The sequence below is a fragment of the Thamnophis sirtalis genome, unplaced genomic scaffold, assembly GCF_051295495.1.
Source record: "Thamnophis sirtalis isolate CommonGarterSnake01/CBP01778 unplaced genomic scaffold, rThaSir2_p1.2 scaffold_1, whole genome shotgun sequence".
Lineage (NCBI taxonomy): Eukaryota > Metazoa > Chordata > Lepidosauria > Squamata > Natricidae > Thamnophis > Thamnophis sirtalis.
Window position 1 is genome coordinate 70025123 of NW_028261381.1, and position 20475 is coordinate 70045597.

The 20475-nt window shown below is 43.5% G+C and overlaps 1 protein-coding gene across 2 annotated transcripts in view; it reads right to left on the minus strand.

Annotated features, from left to right (window-relative positions):
- Positions 1-5134, minus strand: part of LOC106549142 (NACHT, LRR and PYD domains-containing protein 12) — a 50289-nt gene extending 45155 nt beyond the window's left edge. Inside the window, exon 1 of one of the 2 annotated variants that reach the window (XM_087715654.1) lies at positions 4972-5134. The gene's annotated coding sequence lies outside the window, so the exon portion shown is untranslated. The remainder of the gene's footprint in view (positions 1-4971) is intronic. The other variant, XM_087715646.1, reaches the window with a different exon arrangement.
- Between the last annotated feature and the right edge of the window lie 15341 nt (positions 5135-20475).

A 20475-nucleotide genomic window follows, 5' to 3' on the forward strand; every position in this document is an offset into this window, starting at 1 on the left:
GGTCATAATTCGAGGACTTGTATCTTCATTGTCAATCTTGCAGTTATTTGCTTCACCTGTTGCTATTAGTTTGGTTTCCTATATATTTAATCCTAGTCTCATTGGGGGGGGGTTGGGCTCCTTAACATTCATTACTTGAGTTTGCAGATACGTTGCATTTTCAGCAATCAGAGGAATATCCAATATGGATTCTTGCAAACAATCCTTGGTTCAGACAATAGTTCCTAAAAGAACTAGACTTTTCTCTAGAACAGAGGTCTTCAAACTTGGCAATTTTAAGACTTCTGGACTTTACTTCCCAGCATAGCTGGCTGGAGAATTCTGGGAGTTGAGGTCCACAAGTCTTAAAGTTGCCAAGTTTGAGCACCCCTGCTCTAGATTATATTAAATTCCATCTTTACTTATATTCCCACTATATACAATCATGATAAAACCAGCAAGCAGAGGCTTTACAGTTACAATAGTTGTTCATCCGTTTTCCATTGCATAATAAATTCTCCATTTAACTTGTAACAAAGAAAATAATAAAAATTATTGAAATTAAGCTCTCCACAATTAATGTTTCTATTAGGACTATAGCACGAACCAGCTGATCATATTTAGGCAAGACCCAGAACTAGACAGATCTATTGATTTCCATCAGAAATAGACTGAGCCATATTTCCCATTTGTTTAGTCTGATTTCAAAAATCTGATTTCTCTTCTTTTTTCAGGTGATTACCTCCTGTACCACTACAAAATCTATTCCTTTAGAAGAGGAATCCCCTCCCCCATCCCAATATATTTTAAATTGGTCTGCAAACCTTTTTTTTCTGAGTAAACTAATATGCAAAGCTTTCTCATGTTATAAATTTTTCCATGTCTGAATGTTAGGAATGCCCCAACTTTCCACCTTTTCTTTCTTTATCTGCCTAGCCTCTCAGAACTCACCACTATGATTGGTTTCAGTTTAGAGTTCAGAGCAGACAAGTCCAGGCTACTTTATTCTCTTGCACAGACTCAGAAGTTGCAGGACTAAACCACCCCCTGGCTCTAGTCTGTCTCCAGCAAAAACTGTTTGAGTTTCTAAACAGCCCTCATTGGCTGACTTAGTTGCTTTGCCTATTCATTTGCTGACCTTGCTATCATGTCTTTGCCAGTCATGAATTCTCTGACAAAATAAAATGATTTATACTGAGAACATTTTACTATTGAGATTTTAATCCTCAAGAGTCTCTTGATTGTGCTGGGTGACAGATGAAATATATACTCAGATATATTTGCCTTAGCAGCTCAGTAAAATTGTTGAATTCATAATTTTCCTATAGATGCAGTATGGAGTTGACATTCTGTTATTTGATTATCCTTCAAAAATGATGATTTGATGGGATATTAAAAATTAATATCTCTGAACATAGGTGCCCAGGTGCTGGCAGTGCCTGGAAGCTCTAAGGGAGTGATAGTGAAACTTTTTCTTATGGCGTGCCAAAATTGTGTGTGCCCATGCTATCATACGTGCCATCGCGTGTGCACGCCTGCCCACACCAATCCTCCCTGCCAACCTGCACATGTGTGCGCAATCTCCCAGAGGCTCCAGAGGCTTTCCTGAAGACTGGGAAGGGCAAAAACTGCCTCTCCCGGCCCCCTTCGGAAGCCAGAAATGAATCATTTCCAAACGAGTTTGTTAGGACTGTTTTTCGCCCTCCCCTTGCTTCAGGAAAGCCCCCATGGGCCAAAGTTCATTCCCTCCCCAGCCTCCGGAGGCCTTCCTGAAGCCTGGGGAGAGCGAAAACGGCCTCCCCCAGTCCTCTGGAAAACCAAAAATGACCTGGCTGGCGCACACATGCGCATTGGAAGTGACAACTGGTGTGCCAGAAAATATGGCTCCATGTGCAACCTGTGGTTCGCCATCACAGTTCTAAGGGCCATGATGGAGAATAAACAGCTGCAATGTTACTTTGGCAATTTAACCATGGTAACATTCACCAGAGTAGATATGGTACTTCGGACTGCTGCTGGAAGAGTGGGTAGTAGCATTGGCCGAGGGGGCAGGGGAAGGGAGCTTTGCATCCATTCCTGGACTGGAAGGCCTTTCTCATAGTCACTCATGCCTCCCATTTGAATTACTGGAAAGTGCTCTACACGGGGTTTCCCTTGAGGACAATCCAGAAGCTGTAATTGCTTCAGAATGCAGCACCACCTACGTTCATCCCAGTGCTGGGTGCCCTGCTCTTCATCTCAGTAACTTGAGGTGAGATGAGCAGCAAACAAATTTCATAAATAAAAATAAATAAAACACCATTGCCATATGACCTGCACTGGCTTCCAATTGCAATTCAAGGTGCTGGTTATGGACCAAAAACGAACCCTGTAGGGCAGAGGCCCAGGATATTTGCATGACCACCTCTCTTACTGGGTAGCTACTCATCCTACTAGGGTAGATAAGGTAGTGCACTCTGTATCCTCTCCCTTAAATGTTGCCACTTGATGGGACTTCAGAGTTGTGTCTTCTCAATGCCCCCCCTTTAAAATAGCCTTCAAACAGAAAAAAGAAACAGACAAAAATCCTCTGCAGAGCTCCTGCTCCCTCCTTCCATGGGGACACATAAATTGATCTCCACCAGTAAATACTGTTAGCCCTCTCTTTTACTAAAATGCAATAGCCATATTCTCTTCGCTCCTTCGAGCAGATACAGCTAAAATGAAAGGGATTGAAAAAAAAGACAGTATGGAGAGGGGGAAAGAGAAAGGATTGCACTCATGAAGGAGAGGAATGGAAAAGACAAACTACATAAAGATGAAGCATGGAGAAGGGGGAGAGGGAGAGAAAACAAAGAAGCATGAGAAGCAATAGTTATACATTGAGAAACAAACAAACAAATCTTAAACAGTGTCTCCCCAAATATAGCTAATCTTCAGACCAATCTTCTAAGACATCCATGGCTTATAATAGCAGCCTCTGAGGCTCGGGAACCTCCAGCCCAGTCCCTCCTTTTCCACATCTTCTGCTCCTCTCAGAAATGATAGTGCAGTGCAACATCTCCTACACAGGCATATATCAGGAGAGTGGGAGCCTTATCCTCCTGTATATACAGCTAGTGATGGCCAAGAGCCAATCTGTGGTTCCTTGACCAAGTCCAGTCAATTACAGAGAGTCTAGGAAAATGAAAATTTGACCCTTTTTTTCAGATCAGAAACAAAGGGGCTTCCTGTTGGCAAAGAAAGCAGTTGAGAGGAACTATGAGCAATAATGGCATTGTATGTTTATATCTCAGGATACCGGAAGTTAAAAACAACAATGATTGGTTATAAACATCTTATCATCACTAAAATAGCATGCATACAAGTACAGATAATGCTCAGCTTATGATTGCTACCAACCTGCTTTCCAGCAAAGACCTGTATACTGCATAAATCAAAGAGGGCTGTGAAAATAACTACAGACCTCTCACATCCTGGACATAAATTGTTTCAATTTTTACCTTCAAAATGACGCTTTAAAGCACTGCACACCAGAACAACTAACACAAGGACAATTTTTTCCTGAATGCCATCACTCTGCTAAACAACTAAGTTCCACAACACTGTTAAATTATCTACTAAGACTGTATCATTCTTCTTCTTCTCCTCCTTCCTAGTACCTATCTCTTCCCACTTATGACTATAACCACATTGCTTGTATCTTTAAAACTGATATTGTTTTGTTTCCTACTATAATCAGATTGTAATTAGTAACCTATGAACTATCACTAAGTGTTGTATCTTATGATTCTTGATGAATGTATTCTATTTTATTTTTCTTTATGTAAACTGAGAGCAAATGCATCAAAGACAAATTCCTTGTGTGTCCAATCACACTTGGCCAATAAAGAATTCTATTCTATTCTAATTGAGCCCAAAAGTTCTGTTGCTAAGCGGGAAACTTGTTACATGAGTTGTGCCCCATTTTACCACCTTTCTTGTGGATTACTGCAGATGTTAAGTTAGTAATACAGCTGTAAAGTGAATCTGGCTTCCCCATTGATTTTGCTTGTCAGAAGTTTGCAAAAGGTGGTCACAGAGCACTGGGACATTACAACTATCAAAAATATGAGCATCTGAATTTTGGTTACATGACCCCAGTGATGCAGCAATGGTCATAAATGTGAAAAGTCAAACATCACTTTTTCAGTGCTGTTGATTTCAAATGGTCACTAAACAAACTGTTGTAAGTCAAGGACTAGCTAGAGGGCTGTTCATTTTGGAAAACCACTTGTACAAGTAGTGCTGCTCTGCTGTTCTTATACCACCTAGGCCCATGCTCGCCCCTCAACCCAGGCTGAAACAAGCTTCTAGGTACTCTTCTAATGGCATCCTGCAGAACTAAATATAATTTCTTGCTTTGGTTTAGATAAGCAATTGGCGGTTTCCTGTTTATGCTTCTGTGCAAAGAGGGTAAAGGGAAGGGAGAGCAACGTGGAAAGAAAAAAAAAGAGGCTTCTGTAAAATGGATGCTTTTAAGGATGAAGTTTGGAGAGGTGACGTTTGGAGTCCCAGGCCTTCAATCTCTTCTGCTAAAGCATATGATTAAACATTAAATGTTATGAGAGACTGAGCTCCATATGGCATTTCAGAACACAGGAGATTTTGACAACATAAAAACAATGTTTGGAAGTTCTCAAACAGGACAGAGAACGCGCCCTTGAAGTTATTTCATTCTGATATCAAGTAAACGCCCTGTATGAGAAACCAGAGATCGCCAAGATAAATTTCCGAAAAACCTTCGTATGCTTATAGGCTTATCAGAAACCCTCCATCGCCAGATCCATTTCAAGTTCAGCTGAAGGGCCTCTTTCCTTCGCAGAGGCGTTTCCTCCCCGCAGGAGTCGCGCTGCAAAGTCTTTCTCAAAGGCTGCACGCTTTTGCTCCTCCGGAAAAGAGTTTATCACACAAACAACACGTATCGCAAAATCCAATCTTCCCATATTTAAGTACGTGGGGTGTCGGGCTTACCTTTCCATGGTGAAAAACAGGAGTCTCAAAGCTAAATTGGTCCAGACATTGTAAACACACCGATAAGAAGGCGATCTTTCGTGGAGGTCCTGTTAAAAGCACTTTCGTTTTCAAAAGTGCCCCTCCTTTCATCCCCGCAGTATTTTGTGTGCGTCGTGTTTTCTCTGCCGGGTCCTGAGGCAAATGTTTCAAGAGAGGAAACGTTTCACAGCAGTTGTACTTAATTGGCCATAACAGGGCTGTGCAAGCCTTGAAAATGCCTTTCCTCCACAAAGATTTAAGTGAAGATACACAGCCGCTGCTTCCCTTAATGTTCTTTCCCGTTTGTTTGTCTGCAGAATTGTAGTGTCAGGAAAGGGTTTTTGAGTATGTGTAGATTCTTTTTTTCCCATTTGCAAGAGCTGAAGGAGGACAAAGACATGGAGCAGGGTGCAGGGAAGACAAAACTCTTCTGAGATGAATTTAAGCCTAGAAAATGGTCTCCTCCCTTCTCCCTCTCTGCTGGAAAAGTATTTGTCTAACTTTTCATGTTCCTGTCAATTCCCTTCTGAAGGACCTTCTGTTTGTGAATGTGTGACACCATTGCTATCAATCTTGCTATTTGCACTTTGGAAAGTAGCACTGGCATTGCTTGTAATTAGACTCTTGATGGACATTAACTTGTGAAGTTAATGTCTCCTTCAGTAGGTTTGAGTTGGTCCTTTTGCCAGCTTTCTGCTAATGGGTATCAATTATCCCATTGAAGTCTTGATATAAGCAGCTGTTGATTTTCTGGCTGACCATACTTTTTTTACAGGTCTTATTCTGGAGGTGGCGTTTTTCAACTTCTGGGATTTCTGTTTACTTCATGTACTGATTGCTGACAGCACTTAGAAATTTCTTCTTCCCACTTCATCCTGAGAGGAACAACTAGGATGAAACAGTAGGAAGCTCTCAAGAGTCAAGTCCTGCAAGTTGGTCGTTTGCAATGAGTGCACTGCCATTAAGTGAGAAGAGGTTTTGTATGGCTGTTACGTTTTGCTGTGGATTTAATATATCAATAGAAGCCAGATCACCATAGTGTTGGAATAGAGATTGCTTAGTACAAGTGCATGCAAAATATATTAACACTTAAATCATGTTTTAGCCTCCAGTCTCCTAATCCTCTTGGCTGTTCTTTGCACTATTTCTAGAGTCTCAACATCTTTTTTATAGTGGTGACAAAAACTGGATGCAGTATTTTAGGTATGGTCCAGTGGTGGGTTTCAAAAATTATTGGAACCTACTCTGTGGGTGTGGTCTCCTTTGTGGGAGTGGCTTGCCGCCCATGTGACCAGATTTGAAATTATGAATTAGTACTTAGATTGGCCCAAGTAGCTATTCAGAAACTCTGGCATTGAAGCATGCAAGTCTTAAAGCTGTCAAGTTACAAGATCCTTGCCAGTGGTGGGTTTCAAAAAAATTTGGAATCTCTTCTGTAGGTGTGGCCTGCTTTCCGGGTCCACTGGTGGAACCTCTTCTAACCGGTTCGGTAGATTTGACTAACCGGTTCTACCGAATAGGTGCGAACTGGTAGGAACCCGCCTCTGGTGTGGTCTTACTAAGGCTTTAAAGAGTGGAGTTAGTACCTCACTTGATCTTGATTGAATCCCTCTGCAATTTAGGATTGCATTGGCTTTTTTGGCTGCCGCCACAAACTATTCTTATATTTAATTGGGATCCAAGATCCCTCTCACAGTTACCTCTATTAAACCTGGTTTCACCCAGTCTATATGTATGTGTACTTTTGGTTTTTCTTGCCTAAGTGTAAGACTTTATTTTTCTCTACATTGAATTTATTTTGTTAGATAGGCCCCAGTGTTTATTCTTACTCTTTTTATTCTTACTCTGTATAAGCTTTCTGTGCTTTGCAATATGAGTGCCCTTGTAGCTGTAATCATATTCAGGGCTAGTTCAGTATGTAGGAATAGAAGTTTTAATATATGTAAGTTTTTAAACAGTAGTTGACGGAAAAGGCTGCTTTATTTGTAGCATTTGTTTCATATTTTAACAAATAATTCTGCAAAATTCCTGTCTTTATAGTATTACCATCGTATATGACACAGTGATCAAATATGATCATTACATTTCCCCAAAAAATTCAGTTTTAATAATTGGGCGCTAGAATGATATGTGCTTTGATGAAACATGGCAGTTTTCTTCAAGTATAACGTTCTGTGTAAATTTTATATTTTTCTTCCATTGAAATTCCTATTGTTGCATATCAATATAGAGCAGTGAGGGTGAACCCATGGCACATGTGCCACGGATGGCACATGGAGCCCTCTCTGTTTGCACACGAGCCAGCGCCCCAACTCAGCTCCATTGTGCATGTGTGTGTGCGCCTCCCACCAGCCAGCTGATTTTTGGGTCTCTGCTGCGGATGCGTGGTGGATAGGGCGCATATGGGAGATGCACGTGTATACGGGGGGGAGGTTTACATGTGCATGCATGTGCAGGGGAGAGCACGGGAGCATGTGGCGCACCCTCCTGCGCCCTGTGTTTGGTCCCAGAATGCTGCAGGGAGGCCTGCTAGGCTCAAAATGGGAAGCGGGGGGTTCACACATGCATGCACGGGTCACGTGCATGCGTGGGTTCGCACATGCATGCGCAGGGGGCCGGGGGAGCACAATGGGTCATGCACATATGCACGGGATGGGGCACATGGGGTTGCACATGCATTGCATTATGGGTGTGGGCACACGTGTGTGTGCTGTTTTGCGTGCGGGGGTGCTTTTGGCACGCGACAACAAAAGGTTAGTCATCGCTGATATAGAATATTTGACTGGTTCAAATTCTGCATCGTTTTTTAATCAGGTGGCAATCTATAAAGGAGTCCCAGCAAATGCTCTAAATTTTGTGTTATACGGTTTCCAAATTCAGTCAAGTCTCTTAAGATTTTGCCTTGGTTTGGAATTAGTTTAGAACTGTGCAGCTTATTTGAAAATATTCAAGCTGGCTAAAATCCTCAAAGGATTTTTATTTTGTTTGAAATAAATGCCCACTTGATGGCCCTTTTTATTTTATGAAGCACCTTCAAGTAGAAAGATAAATCACACTGAGACAAAAACCAATTCAAAATTTATTGAAGTAACAGACAAACCAGAAACAATTTATAGAAAAATCGTGAGAAATTGATGTAAAATTTTATGTTCAACTCTGAGCTAAATATGTTCTGCTCTGATGATGTATTGTACAGGTTCCATAAGGCTAGAAGCTTCTCTTCTTTGAATAAATGCACAGAGTAGACTGGCCTAGATCTTCCCTAAGGAAGAGTAACTAAAGACCCACAGTTTTCAAAAGACTTATAATCAAATTTTCTTTTAGTACCTAAAAAGAAGGCCTTCGCAGATATGCACAAAATCAAAACTGTTTTCTAGTCTATGTCCAAAAATAATACATTATTAAAACCTCATCAAACAATCACGAGAAATGGTAAAGATAATGAATGTGTCTGTGAGAGGACAGGCTGCTTTCAAAACCTGTTACTATTGCCTAATAAAGCAAACAATAGACTAAATGGCAGGGTCCCTGCATAGTAAAGAGGAGAACTGAGCCAGTAAATTATGAAATTGAATTAGGAGAGAAGAAAAAGAATATATACTATGACATCCTCCTGAGAAAATGGCACAATAGAGCTGAACCTGAAATGGCTTTGCTGGTACTGAAAGAAAAGCATTCGGAATTGTTGGTTCAAGGTTGAGATACAATACTATAACCATCCCAGGGAAAAATACGTATCAATTCTGACCTAGTGGGTCAGTGATGGCGAACCTATGACACGCGTGTCAGTGCTGACACGCGTAGCCATTTCGGGTGACACGCACATGCTCCCCAAACTTGTTTCAGCGGCAGCTCTCAGCCTGGGCGGCAGCGTCACACAGACTGTGGAAGGAGGAGGAGGAGGAGGAGGGAACCAACCAAAGAGAGGCTTTTACCGGGTCTGCGCCCCACAGCCAGGATCGTCCTTGCGCCTCAAGCCGCGTTTCTTCCTGCAAAGCCCTTCGGGCAACCCGAGAGTTCCGCTTGACGCCAGAAGGGCTTTGCAGGAAGAAACGCGGCTTGAGGCGCCAGGACGGTCCTGGCTGTGGGGCGCAGACTCGGTAAAAGCTCTCTTTGGTTCCCTCCTCCTCCCCCTCCTTCCACAGCCTGCGTGACGCTGCCGCCCAGGCTGAGAGCTGCCGCTGCCGCTGCTGCACAACTGAGGGAGGGAGAGGGAAAGCAGAGGTAGCCTCAAATTCCACCGTTGGGACAGGGGAAAGGGCTTGTCCCTCAAGAGTGGGGGGGGGATAGAGGTGGGAAGAAGGGGCCCGGCCTGTCCCCAGCGCCCCCCACAGACGGATTACGGATCGAAGGCTTCTCTCTCTGCAGCCTTTTTCTGCAAGTCCCAGCTACTCAGCGGGGCGTCATCATTTCCGGGGGGTTGCAGTTTTCCAGCTCAGATATCAGGATCCGCCGGGATTAAGTGGGAGAAAATGCCGCTGGCCGAGCGGAACAAACACATCCAAAGGTTGATCTTATTTTACGAAAACACAACTTCCAAAAGTCAATCGTGGCCTCCGTCAAGAAGCTCTTCCCCCACCCCCCACCCATTCTGGGGTCTTAGTGTCCCTCGGCTAAGACCCAGCTCGGAAAGCAGAACGGGGGCAGCCCTCCTGTAATTCTGGCTGGGTTAAAGAGCAGGGATGGAGGAGCCATATCACACCTTCATTCAAAGGGTGGGGAGGGGGAGGCCCGATAAAGTCCCTCCCTTGGGGTGTCTGAAGTCCCAGCTGAAGCAGCCGAAGGAAAAAGGATAAGCATCCGTCGCTGCCCAATGGCGCTTGGGGTAACCCCGCTGGGCAGAGCCAGTCGAGGCTCATCCTGCAAATGAGGGTTTCCTTTGGGGAGGGCCAGGTGGTTTCAAGCACCCCAAACAGCCAATCTCTCTCTCTCCGTCCCCCTTCCTTTGCTCCTGGGGCTGCAGAACTTTCCATGGGCTCAACAGTAATTGAGTAAAATTCTAAGCCACTGCAGTAGCTGCTTTTTGGTTTTATTTTTTTTAATATTTATCAGTCTCTCTTTTAGTTGAAGAGTTGAAGTCCACAAGGCTTAAAGCTGTCAGGTTTGAAGACCCCTGGGGTTTTTTTCCTAAAGGGTTAGGGGTGCAAGGGTCTTGTAACTTGACAGCTTTAAGACTTGCACGCTTCAATGCCAGAGTTTCTGAGCCAACATTTTGGTTGCTAAGCAGGACCGTTGGTAAGTGATACTGATAATAATATCAAGGGCAACATACGAAATCGACTGATGAACAAAGAAGTTACTAAGCAGCTATGTTAAATAATTTGTTTTTGGTTTATTAAATACAATTATATTGCAATTATATATTTTTGTAGTTTAAACTATAAATTGCGCAAAATTATGTTTTTGTCAAAGTGACACACAACGCGAGTTGTGCTCGATTTTTTGCCGATTTTTGACACACCATGCCAAAAAGGTTGCCCATCACTGTAGTGGGTGATCAAAAGGAGGAGATAGAAAAAATATTAGAGGACTGTAAACATGCACTTACCATACAACCAGGGACAACTGTCTTTGTTGAACACAAAATAGAAATGGGTGAAATCCAACCAATAGACAGTGGCCCTTATGGGAGGGCGGTCCCAAACCCCTGGTCCATGGCCCAGTGCTGGGCAACATTTGGAACCGGGCCGCGGAAGTGGTGAGCGAGCATGCATGCGTGAAGGTGCACTTGTAAAAACAGAAGTGAAAAAGTGGTTCCAGATGGACATTATAGAAACATCAGTAAGCAACTAGTGCTCTACAGTTGTGTTGTAGAACAAAGCCAAAAGGAGATACAATATATGGTTTTGTGTTAGACTTCAAACAAAGAAACACAGTGGCAAAGTTTGATAGCTACCTGATTCCCAGTGTGGATGAGCTCTTGGATGGCCTAAGTGGAGCCAAAAATGTATCCTCTTTGGATTTAACCAAAGGATACAGGCAAATCCTACCTATTCTAAAGAGAAGACAGCATTTACTATTCCACAAGGCCCATAATCCATCATGACTTCCATGTGGGGGAAACAAAGCAAGGGAAAGGACTGCAGTACTTGCACTATTCCATCAATGAATTAGTGGAGGGAATTGGGAGGCTAAAGGAGTGAAAAAAAGTAAGTTGGAGGTTAAATGGCCCAGGCCCAAAATGGGCATGCAGGGCAATAACCGTTAACTTGGATGAGGGGCACATCCCAGCCACTGCACTTCAATGCTAAATGAAGGTCAGGAGTTTCCCAGATGGAAGAAAAGCAGAACAAGCAAACTAAGCCCTGCTGTAATTTGTACAAGCCAACAAATATTCTTTCATCTTGGAGCAGGAAGACAGGAATGGAGATGACATTGACAGTGGCCTGGGGATGAGGGCAGCACATCAGATCCTCCCTTCTGAAAATGGTTGGGGTCCTGTACACCTGGCTGGCTACCTGGCCACAAAAATACTGAGAAGTAGACAGCTTTAGTGTGCCTAGTCACTAAGGGTCAATGAGGACTTGAAGACACTTATTCAAACAGTGAATCATCCCTATGTTTCCTTCGCAATCAGACTTCAAAGGACAATAATCATCTCATAATGTAAAAGATTTTTTATAATTTATAATTTTTGGGGTTAACTTTTATCTCCCCAGCTTGGCATTTTTCATTTTCAGAACTCTTCAGTTCAAATTATGGTTGCTGAAAGAAAACTCTTTAGATTTTCACTTGAAATATATTAAATTCCAAATCTTCCTAATCATATTCTGAATGGAAATAAAAATAGATCAAGCAAACAAGCATGAAGAAACAGCATTTGCACCGGAGACTCTAGCTGTGTCCATCCATTCTCTATACCGTGTAATATATTTTCCATTCCACCTATAATGAAAAACAAAAACTTATTTTAATCTATCAAAAGAGAAGTGCTTAGTAATGTCTCTTATCAGAGCTGTGCAAAGACCTGCCTGACTATCTCTGAGGTGGTAAAATGTTTTGCATCCCACCACTGGAAAGAATTTCCGTAGTTTTACTATTCCATCAATGAACTAGTGAGAGAATTGGGAGGATAAAGGAGTGACAAAAAGTAAGTTGGAGGTTATATGGTCCAGGCCCAAAATGGCCATGCAGGACAGTAACCGTTAACCTGGATGAGGGGCCCCTGGCTGACTAGCTGGCCATAAAAATACTGAAAAGCAGACAACTTTAGTCTGCCTAGTCACTAAGGATCAATGGGGACTTGATGGCACCTAATCAAACAGTCAAGCAGCCAATGTTTCCTTCTCTTATTCAGACATCAAAGGACAATAATAATCTAATGTAAAATAATTGTTATAATTTACAATTTTGGGGGCTAACTTTTATTCACCTACCTTGGCATTTTTCAATTTCAGAAGTCCTCAGTTCAAATTCTAGTTGCTGAAAGAAAGTTCTTTAGACGTTCTTGATATTAAATTCCAAGTCTTCCTAACCATTTTCTGAATGGAAATAAAAATAGATCAAGGAAGCAAGCATGAAGAAAGAACATTTACATGGAGGTTCTAGCAATGTGGCTCATGTCCATCCATTCACCATACAGCATAATACATTTTCCATTCAACCTATAATGAAAAACAAAAACATATTTTAATCTATTACAAGGTGCTCAGTAATGTCTCTTATCAGAGCTGCGCAGGGACCCACCTGACTATCTCTGAGGGTAGACCCAGACCTCCAATTATCTGATCCACCTCACAGAATTTCAAGGTTTATTTGATTTCACTATTTCCAGGTATCTCTTGTCTGGTTCAAAAAACTTTATTTTCATTGTCTTTGGGAGGATTTGCTATCCCTATAAAATTCATACATTTTAGGAGGGAATTATGATTTGTCACGCAGTCAGCTAGATGTTCAGATTGGATTTGGCATTTTTTGTCTACCTACTGTGTTTACCCAAAAAACAGGACCTATCCCGAAAATTAGCCCTAGTCTGATTTTTAAGCATGTGCTTAATATAAACCATACCCTAACAATAAGCCCTAGTGAAGGTGTGTGTGGTTGGCACATGACGCGGTGAGCATGCATGAGCTGACGGTGTCTGGCAGCAGCCACAGCTCATGCCACACAGGTGAATTGATTACCTGTCCAAGCAGCAGGTGGAGGAAGAAGTGGAGGGAGACATACAGTGTGCCATGTGGGCTTGTGGGAAAGGCAAGTGGGCGGACTGGAGTGACAGCCAGCCATGAGAGGCTCATCTTCTCATGGCAGCATTGGCAGCATATGGAGGCAGAAGTTTTTTGTGTGTGTGTGTGCGTGCTTGTGTCACGCCTGCAGTCATATTCCTTTTAGGATCTTTAGCTTGCCACACACTCACTCTTTCTTTATTATGTTGTTTCATTAGTGGGGAATTGGGAGGGGGAATAGTAAGGAGTAGAATGTGTTTGTTTTCAAAATAAAACATTCCTTTCTAGAAATCAAGGTCACTCTTTGTCTTTGCACCTCTCCACTTGACTGGAAGTGGATGAGTGGAAATGCCAGCATGGCAGTGGAAGATTGGACCATGTGATGGACTTGTGGGTGTGGAGGCAAGATTATGAACTTTCAACCTGGTGGGAAACCCCGGAAGCTTTCAGATTCGGGTTTCCATAGATTGTACCATTATGTCTCTCTTATTAAATTGGAACTTTGATGAAAGCTATGCTTTGAACTCTGATTTAATTCTGGATGATATTTGGAATGCTGACAGTGTGTGTGTGTGTGTGTCCAGATGTGCTGTGTCAGCCGCAGAAAAGCTGAAAGCCAGTGGGCTGGAGCAGGTGAGTGGCTATGGGAGGCTTGCCTGTGGCCTTTGCAGCGCATCATGATCACATGCCTTAAGTTGTTTATTAAGGTTCTATCTTAGGCCCAGTACTCTTCAATATCTTCATAAACAACTTAGATGAGTGAATAGAAGGGGAACCTACCATATTTGTAGTGTCAAATTGGTGGCCTGTGGGCTGGATGTGTCATGTGTAGTCCCCACCCACCCCAGCTCCGTAAAGGGGAAAACATGAAACTTCATGTGACAGCAACGTGACGCGGCGAGTTTGACACCTGTGCACTAGATGATAAGCTCAAGATCCAGATGGATCTTGACAGACTTGAACATTGGGCCCTATCTAACAAAATGTAATTCAATGTAGAGAAATGAAAAATAACTCTAACTTAATTTAGGGTCTCTATTGTACATTCTGATTGTTTGAGCCCTTCACACAGCACTTCCATTATTTTGTCATCTGGGTTCCGGAGGGCGAGATCTAACACTCTCAATCTCTGATTTTTCCTCAGTACTTCAGCAAGATGCCTGCTGCAGGATTCAGTCAAGATCTCTCCAGCAAGCCTGCAGAGAGGAGTCTGAAAAATTACAAATAAGTCCTGAAAAACAAGCATGTAGCTTGTTTTTATAGGAACTGAAGGGGATGTAATTATGTTTCAGCTGTCTTTTCCTGGATATATTTCCTCAATGTTAACCATCAAAAATGGTTGTGCAGCTCAAACTGAAAGGGAAAATAACTGTTACTTACTTTAGCCTCTGTATTGTACATTCCGGTTGTTTGAGTGCATCACATAGCACTTTCATTGTTTTGTTATCTGAGTTGTTGAGGGTCAAGTATAACTCACTCAATCTCTGTTTTTTTCTGAGTACTTCTGCAAGATGTCTGCTGTAGGGTACAATCAGCATATCTCTATTAAGACTACAGGAAGAGTAAAAAAAAAAATCACAATTATTTCTTGAAAAGCAAACATGGACAACCTTAAGGTGTGTAATTATGTATGGAAATAGATCTGCCTTTCCCTGGATGTATTTTCAGAATATTAAGCAAAAGAAGGCATTATGAACTGAAAGGGGGGAAAATCACTTACTCTAGCACCTCTATTGTACATTCTGGATGTTTGAGTCCTCTACACAGCACCTCCATTGGTTTGTCATCGATGTTCTTGAGGGACAAGCCTAATGTTCTCAATCTCTGGTTTTTACTGAGCACTTTTGCAAGATGCTTGCTGCAAGATACAGTCAGGATATCTCCATCAAGTCTGCAGGGAAGAATTCCAGGGGGAAAAAACCCCCACAATTATTTATTGAAAAACAAACATGGACAACTGAAGGAAATGTAGTTATAAATAAAGTACAAGGAAATACTGCCATTTCCTACGTGAACTATCTGGATGTACCTGATAGTTTGTGCTCATTCACCACAATATCATACAAGCATCAGTTGATCTATGTTAAATAATATGGTGTTTAGACTTGCCACTCTGCAGTGAAAAGTTACAGGCACAACCCAATCCTGAATTGCTAAGCAGACTTTGTCCTCTCACTTTTATACCTGTTGTAAAGACCAGATTCACTTTTAAAAGCATACCTGTTGTTCCAACCCTCTTCCTACTTGTATTTCCTGGCTGCTTATTTCTCTACTACGGATGGTTGATCGTCATGGCAAAAGATGCCCACCCCACAGTCCTTGGTTTACAGCCATAATTAATCCTGCCCATTATGGTTGTAAATTGTGATGGTTGTAAAACAGGTCACTGTGTGCTTGGACCCACTTTAAAGCACTGCGTCAGTGCTTTAAAGAAGTCCTCCACGTATCCTTCATCCAAACTCCATTTCCTAAAGGGAACAGACAGTTTTGCTCTCAGACTTCAGTGTTTCCAGTCTCTATACTTTGGATATATAATTGTAAAATTTGTAAAGTAACCACAAATGAATGTATTCATATTTTAATATGGGAAAGTGTTGTGGCCCAGCAGGAGCCGTTGGAGCTGCCACCAGACTCCGACAGTGAGGGGCCCTATGAGTCGGCCCTGGAGGATGTGGAGGACCCTGGACAGGGTTCCGACTCCGAGCAGGATGCAGAGAGACTGGTTGGCCACCAGTTGGTGCCTGAGCCTTGGATCAGTGAGGAGAAGACAAGGGAGAGTGATCCAGAAACCAACAGTGAGTTGTTGCACGCCGTCGAAGAGCTACTCGGCGTCAAGAACAACTACGTAATTACAGGAGATAATTATGCTCAGCTGATGGTCATTAGGCTCCTCTCCAGACTATAAAAAAGACTGCTTGTGCCATACCCTTCTTGCAGAAGTCAACGCTTTGACTAAAGAAAAACTAACTTGGCAGGCTGGATTGCTGCCAGAGTTAGTCTGAATTGCTGCCAAGGTTGTTGGCCTTGCTGCCAAGGTCCTTATCTGTTTGTTTACTTGGCTTTCAGCCACCGAGATTCTGGTCTTGTTATTAAAGAACATTCTCATTAAGCATGTCTCGGCTTTCGTTATTGGACGGAGGAGGGGGTCAGAACAGAAAAGTAATAGTAAAAAAAATCCTTTCGTAAGTGAATGCTTACAGGAAGTTAAGATTTACCATGGCATCCTAGATACAAAAAGAAAGCATAGAGAATATTTCAGGAAATAATTGTCTATAATTGATAGAATAGAATAGAATTGGAAGGGACCTTGGAGGTCTTATAGCCCAACTTCCTGCTCAGGCAGCAAACCCTATACCAGTGATGGCTAATCTTTTTGGTGCTGAGTGCCAAAAGTGTGCATGAATGTGCATGAATGTGCACTTTTGTGTGCATTCCTAAAATGTAATGCAAGCGCCCCATGCATGTGCCCCGTGCCCTGCAGATTCGCACACATCCCCTGCGCATGCACCCACTCCTTCCTTGGCCCATTTTTGGCATCCAGGCTGGTGCAGGAGGCTTTCCAGGCCCAAAATGGGGCACGAGGGGCCTCTCATGCGGCACCCCCATGTTCCATTTTGACTTCCAGATTGGTGTGGAAGGCTTTCCAAGTCCAAAAGGGGGCACGGGGGCCTTGTGGGGGCCCTCATGCTCCTTTTGGCTTCCAGGTTGGTGCAGGAGGGAACCCCAGCCCAGCTCAATTGCACATGCATGTGTGCCTCCCGCCGACCAGCTGATCTTTGGGTCTCTGCCATGCATGTGCAGGGGGTAGGGCGCATGCAGGGGATGCACACATGCATGGGGGCAGAGCCAATGCATGGGGGTGCATGTATGGGGGCTGCTCGTATTGTATTTTGGGAGTGTTCGTGTGCATTTTGGGCCTAGAAGGTCTCCTGCACCAACCTAGAAGCTAAAACAGGGCACCTCCCATAGACCGATTAGATCTCACAGGTTAGGTCTTCTCTGGATCCCATCTGCCAGCCAATGTCGGCTGGCGACTCCCCGGGGGAGAGCCTTCTCTGTCGCAGCTCCAGCCCTCTGGAATGACCTCCCCGTGGAGATCCAGACCCTTACTACCCTCCCGGCCTTCCGCAAAGCCGTTAAGTCCTGGCTGCTCCAGCAGGCCGGTGGACTTTCGAAATATCCAGCCCCACGGAAACTGTGACTGTTGTGTATTTTAAAATGTTGTTTTGTTTATTTATCCCCTTCCCTTGTTTATTGTAAGCCGCCCAGAGTCCTTCGGGAGTGGGCGGCATATAAGACCAATAAACTCAACTCAACTCAACACACACGGGGCATGGGCTGCTGTGCGAGCCCTCCCTCAATGCCCCAATTTGGCTTCCAGGTTGTTGCAGGAGGCCTTCCAGGACCAAAATCGGGCATGGTGCACAATTCCCTTCAAATACAATGCCAGCAGCTTCCATGTATGCACCTCCCGTCCATGTGCCCTTCCTGCCACACATGTGCATGTGCTTTCCCTGCTTGTGCCTCACTCCCCTGCATGCACGGCAGAAACCCGAAGACCATCTGGCTAGTGGGAGGTGCATGGGTGCACAGTGGAGCTGGGCTGGGGCGATGGCTGGCTTGCCATAGGTTCGCCATCATGGGACTAGAATTACTGAAATGCACATTATAATAATATAATGTGCATTTTTAAAATAGGAAAATACATGGTTGTATGACTTCGAAGAATGTGTAGATTTATAATGTTTTTTTGATTTCTTATTTAATAATTCCTATGCATGTCTACTTGTTTGTATTGAACTAGGCATATCATTTATGCATAGTGATAGGAAAATGCCAAGTTTAGTTTAGTTTAGTTTATTAAACTTGTATGCCGCCCTATTCCCGGGGAGACTCAGGGCGACTAACAAACCAAATAGGGAAGGGGGGCAATACAAAGAAAACAAACAAGACAAACAAAATACAAAAAACAGATTAAAAAACTCATCAACAGCCGCAACAATTCGAGTGGGGCTGGGAACTCATCAGCCCCAGGCCTGCCGGAACAGCCAGGTCTTAACGGCTTTGCAGAAAGCCTGAAGGATGGTGAGGGTCCGAATCTCCATGGGGAGATCGTTCCAGAGGGCCGGAGCAGCCACAGAGAAGGCCCTCCCCCGGGGATCGACAGTCGACATTGGCTAGCTGATGGAATCCGGAGGAGGCCTAATCTGTGGGATCTAATTGGTCGTAGGGAGGTAATTGGCAGGAGGCGGTCTCTCAAGTACCCAGGTCCAATACCAAGTTGAGTGACAGAGCAGATGCTTCCCTCAAATATTCAAATCCCTAGAAGTCATTGCCAATTCTAGTTAACAATAAAACTGAACATGATTCAATGGAAAACAAACCACAATCATTATTTATTTCCATTTGATTTTACATGGAGAGAACTTGTAATCCAGTGGTGGGTTTCAAATTTTTTTAGAACCTATTCTGTGGGTGTGGCCTATTTTGTGGGTGTGGCTTGGCAGCCATGTGACTGGGCAGGTATGGACAACTTGTCATCACTCATGCAAACTCAGTCACATGACCACCCCCCCCAAGCCATGTGGCAAAAACTTTTGGGACTCCTATGAAGTGGGGGGAAGAGAGGGGAAAACCTTCCAAAAATAGACAGCTGGAGGATTAAGGGCCAAAATTAGGGAGATCGGAGAAGGCAGGACAGAGGGAAACCCAGTAGAAAGCTATCACACACTGGGGAAAAAACTTTGGGAGATCGGAGGAGGGAGGACAGAGGGGAGCCCAATGTAAGCCCTAGCCCCAAAATAAGCCCTCATTAAGACCAGGTTAAGGGTGCACAGGTAAAAATTAAGTTAGAGTGGGGTTTGGGGGGTGAAACTGCCCTACTACTTACATTTGGACAGTTCCAGCCAGGCCTCGCACACCCCAACACCTGCCTTGCCAGCCCATTTCTTCTGCAGCTGGCAAGGCCAGCAAGGCTTTCCTGAAGGTCTCTGCAGCCAATAACAGAGCTCTGGATCTATCCGGAGCTCTGTTATTGGCTGCAGAGGCCTTTCCTAAAGAGGCCTTTCCTGAAGGTCTATGTAGCCAATAACAGAGCTCCAGGTAACATGGTAGGTAACAGCTTTGCTATTGTCAAGTTACAGCTCATGGTGAGTGACCAGAAATTGCTGCTTGCTAACCCATGTGATTGATTGTTTGGTAAAGGGAAAAACTTTATCTTTTAATTTGGTGAAAACCATGGGAATATTCAGAGTTGGTTTTCATCAGCCTGTGCCAGTGTGATATATCCAATAAACTGTTTGTGGCATCTACCCTGCCTCGGAATTCTGTTTGTGATGGGTATATTATTTGGAACCATGACAGCCCATTCAGAAGCACCTCATACAAGCATCTATCCTGAAAAGCTACTGCCGCCCAGAGGTGGGTTCCTACCAGTTCGCACCTATTCGGTAGAACCGGTTCGTCAAATCTACCGAACTGGTTAGAAGAGGTTCCACCAGTGGACCTGGAAATCAGGCCACACCTGCAGAAGAGGTTCCAAATTTTTTTGAAACCCACCACTGGTCCTTGGATATGATTATTCTACACTATCATGCTCATATTTATAAAACTCAGTGCCTCTGTGAAAGGTAAGGATGACTACTGCGTTTGTGGTGCAATCAGAACATTGCGTGTGTTGAAGTTGTTTTAATGCAAACCAAAGATGCCTTTAAAAAACAAGTTTACATCATATTCTTATGCATGCCAGTGCTGTGTGTGAGGTAATTTAAGGTGGTTCTGACAAGTGTCGTCGGCATCTTCATATCCGGTCACATGGGTGGCAAGCCACTCCCATCCGGTCACATGGGCGGCAAGTCACTCCCACAAAGGAGGCCATACCCACAGAGTAGGTTCGAACAATTTTTGAAACCCACCACTGCTGCTGCTTGTTAAATGATGTACTGTTTACACTTACCACTTTGCAGTGAATAGTTACAGGAATACTCCTAAGTTGAATGTAAGGACTTTGTTTCATTTTCAAAAGTACATGTGTTATTCTAACCTACTTCCTGCCTGTATCTCTTGACTGCTCATTTCCTTAGCGTTGATGGTTGATCCTATAAGGCAGAAGAAATCCGCCACTTCGATCCTTGACTTAATAGAGCCCACCCATTAAATCGTAACCCAAGACAGTCATAAAGTGGGTCACCATGTGACCAGACCCCATTTTAAAAGTCTTTTTGCAGCAGCTGTTAAGCAAATGTTGTGCTCATTATCGCTATGTGACATTTTTGCTGAAAAGCAGAAGTAAACATCAGTTTTCAACAAAAATGTCAGA